The sequence below is a fragment of the Gekko japonicus genome, unplaced genomic scaffold, assembly GCF_001447785.1.
Source record: "Gekko japonicus isolate JY-2015 unplaced genomic scaffold, Gekko_japonicus_V1.1 scaffold177, whole genome shotgun sequence".
Classification (NCBI taxonomy): domain Eukaryota; kingdom Metazoa; phylum Chordata; class Lepidosauria; order Squamata; family Gekkonidae; genus Gekko; species Gekko japonicus.
Genome location: NW_015161408.1, coordinates 155,693 through 156,935, shown reverse-complemented (window position 1 = coordinate 156,935; position 1,243 = coordinate 155,693). Strand labels below are relative to the sequence as shown.

Here is a 1,243-nt window from a genome sequence, read left to right as displayed (position 1 = left end):
TCCAGCATCACATCCCTGCTGAGCTCCCTCCCCAACCTCCACCCTCCCCAGGCACCACCACTCCCAAATCTCCAGGAATTTCCCCACTCGGAGCTCGCACCCAGAATCAGGAGGCAGGTTTTGATGAATACCACATGTCCTGATACTTTACCAATGGAAAATGCTTATGTGCTCAGGGAAAGTGCTATGTAAATAACAAAAGGAGTATAACGAAGAAGTAACATCTCCAGAAATAATCCCCCGGTTTTGTGAGAATCCTCAAATTGAAGCTGTTATTGGAGTTTTCTACAACTTTCAAAACATGCGTTTACAAGGAGGTTTGTTGCAAGTATCTCCCTCCCCCTCCCCGGGTTGTTGGTTTTTTTTGAGGGGGGAATCAAAGCTATAGTCAGGTTTATGTTTGTCAAATCCAGGTTGGGAAATTCCGGGAGATTTGGGAGTGGAGCCTATCAGAACAGAACAGAACAGAAACCTTTATTGGCATAACACAGATAACCAGAACAAAGGCAAAATTTAAGGAATAGTACTAAAACAACGACAACCAATATTCCCATTATCTTAAAATACAAAGCAATCCTAACATGGTTTACGAGATTTACAAAGTACTACTCTTGACTTCCATACATAAGTCAAAAATTCAGCAACAGATAGTGTTATTGCTGGACTCTTGTCTGCTAGAAAGAAATTTAAATCCCTATCCAGAAAATCTCTCTGCACAGGGAGAAGTGGGCGGATCAAAACATTGCGCATAGCGAGATATTTAGGACAGCGAAAGAGAATATGGGTGATAGAATCAGGTTCCCCAAGATTACAGTTACAGAGTCTATCCTTGTATGGCACACCCCTGTATCTACCGGAAACCACTACTGAGGGGAAAAGGTTGAACCTTGCAAGCATAAAAACCCTCCTAAAAACTGGAGTTGTCAAATTAGCAATATATGGTACCATGGAGGTATGCAAGGGGAGGAGGGGTAATGAATACGGAGAACAAACTCCAAGACTACCGGCATTAATGATCTGTGCCTCTATATCCCAAATTCTCCTCCTTACCACCTGCAAGATTGCTACCTCACCACAGTTATAGAGGGGTTCCAGATCAATACCTAGGGTACCCACCTTTTTCACTATGGCCTGTGACCACTCTGATGTATAAGGGTCAGCTAAAAGTTGGACCATTAGGCTAGCAGGAGGAGATCGAAAATGGAGCCGAAGCCAATATTTGATCGTAATGATCCAAGCCCGA

General features: G+C 43.3%; 1 protein-coding gene across 1 annotated transcript in view; it reads left to right on the top strand.

Moving 5' to 3' along the window:
* Window positions 1–1,243, top strand: part of ADAMTS8 (ADAM metallopeptidase with thrombospondin type 1 motif 8) — a 49,877-nt gene that overhangs the window by 13,342 nt on the left and 35,292 nt on the right. The window lies entirely within an intron of this gene.